This window comes from Haliotis rufescens, unplaced genomic scaffold, assembly GCF_023055435.1.
Source record: "Haliotis rufescens isolate VD_foot unplaced genomic scaffold, xgHalRufe1.0.p SCAF_1, whole genome shotgun sequence".
Classification (NCBI taxonomy): Eukaryota; Metazoa; Mollusca; class Gastropoda; order Lepetellida; family Haliotidae; genus Haliotis; species Haliotis rufescens.
In genome coordinates this window covers 4,382,415-4,385,096 of record NW_025963779.1, presented here as the reverse complement: position 1 = coordinate 4,385,096, position 2,682 = coordinate 4,382,415, and positions in this window count along the sequence as shown.

Below are 2,682 nucleotides of genomic sequence, written 5' to 3'. Positions count from 1 at the left end.
TAGATAAATAAACAATCATTTTTTGTACTCCCGTTTCCTTGTTAACATGAAAATATGATAATCGAGAAAGGGTTACAAATAACGGTAATATTATGTAAGCGATATTTTCAAATCACACACATATATGTTGTGACCTTTCTATCTGGAAGACCTATGCAGTAACTGCCCACATTGTTTCTACCAGTAGTGGGCTTTTTTCTTTGATTCGATGATTTGCCTGCTGCGTTCATTTTATAGATTCTAAACTCTGAACTAACACGTGTAAAATGACACCCTTACTCAAAAATGGCCAATCACTTTCAACAAAAATCGGCATTACATTTTATATATGTACACTGCATAAAAGCAATGTCAGCTATTGCAGTGTATACGTACCTTCCGTTATACACATGCTGGAAATTGGGAACTACTTTTTATCACCAATGACCAAGATCCTAATTGCACAGATCGATTATCATGATATCAATCACTGGATTGTCTGGTCCAGACTGGATTATTTTCAGACCACCGTGATAACGGAATATTGCTGTAGGCGACGTTAAACACCAAACAAACAAAACAAGTCGCAAATATCCTTTCATACACGAGGTTGGCTTCTGTATTTCGAAATAAGTTTGTCACCCTGTTAACATTGACCCAGGGTAGGATTTCAAATATTGCTATTTTGTTTGAAACGTCAGGGTAAGCTATGTTTTTCCAGGTGAATGTTTAAACTGATATGTTGACTTCTGACCGTCTCACTATGTCTCATAATCAGTACGAATCTGGGATTCGAACCCAAGCTCATTACATAAACATATACTCGTACCACTACCCGATTCGTTCATATTACTATAGTTAATGTCTTTTTACTTCAGTGCGGTTTTACTTATCTTGCAGGGCGTCTACTGTCCTTAATGAGAATGAATTCAATGCCATTTGCTATTTCCTAAAGCCGGCGATGAAGGGAGAATTCATTGACGTAGAGAGGGACACGCCGACCACTGTCTACTAACTGCTCTGCAACAGTGTTGGGGTGTATCGATTTAGTAATCCTGTGAGCTATGGAACTCGGAAGCTATGCATTTCTATTGTCAACACAGTCTCCTTTATACTTCAATACTCGACACCATCGCTTCATACTTCGATACTCGTCATATTATGCTTCTATACTCGATATCATACTTCAATACTCGACACCATCACGTCATACTTCATACTAGATGAGACAACATGTTTCAAAATAGGACCTTACTGCTTCAATACTCGCGTACATTGTGTTCCTTATACATTATTCCATGAACTACCACACTGAGACCTATCTTACTCCTCTACCAGCCACGTGTGGTCATCGTGGATACATATCATTGATACAGGAAATCTAAACTAGTAGATTATATTGTCTTAAAATTCACGAAAATACTTCATGGTTCACAAAAGATGAAACATGAAAAGAAATCCTATATGGTTTGTTTACCTGTTGCATCCCGTGAGTAAGCGTGTGTGTCTTATCATAAAACTATGAACGAGGACCACACAGAATGTTCATATTACCTTATACTTGCCAACGATGTATACAATGGTTTATCATTTTTTTTAACATTACTTGAGATTGTGTTGGGTTTGAACCCGAAGCAGATAGACATCCATTTAGAAAGGGCTCTATGTTGTAGATGGTGTAAATCGTAGACAGAAAGAACACAAGGGCATGTCTATCAATATTTAGAAGCATGTCAATCAATATTTAGAAGCATGTCAATCAATATTTAGAAGCATGTCAATCAATATTTAGAAGCATGTCAATCAATCCACGTCCAGGAGCATGTCAATCCACGTCCAGGAGCATGTCAATCCACCTTCAGGAGGATGTCAATCCACCTTCAGGAGCATGTCAATCCACGTTCATGAACATGTCAATCCACGTTCATGAGCATGCCAATCCACGTTCATGAGCATGTCAATGCACGTCAAGGAGCATGTCAATCCACCTCCGGAGCATGTCAATCAATCTACGTTCAGCAGTATGTCAATAAATCCACGTTTAGGAGCATATCAATCAATCCACGTTCAGCATGTCAATCCACGTTCAGTAGCGTGGCACATAGAGTGTCGGTTATAGGAACACATACATGACAATACTATGGAATACTATACTGAAAGTGATGAGTTGGTTTAAGTGATAAGAAACTGGTTTTTGCCTGTACATTGTTATAAATGGCTTATATTATTGTCTCCGTGGCAACTATGAGGCAACTGACAAAACACATACTTAAAAACATCAGTGAATACATAGATGCATCAATATACATTACGATGTAAAGACACACACACACACACACACACACACACACACACACACACACACACACACACACACACACACACACACACACACACATATATATATATAAAGATGTATCTTAATACAGTACGATGTAAAGACACACACACACATATATAAAGATGCATCTAAACAGTATGATGTGAAGACACACACATATATAAAGATGTATCTTAATACAGTACGATGTAAAGACACACACACACAAACACACACACACACATATAAAGATGCATCTAAACAGTATGATGTGAAGACATTCACACACACACACACACATAAAGATGCATCTTAACAGTATGATGTGAAGACACACACATATATAAAGATGTATCTTAATACAGTACGATGTAAAGGCACAC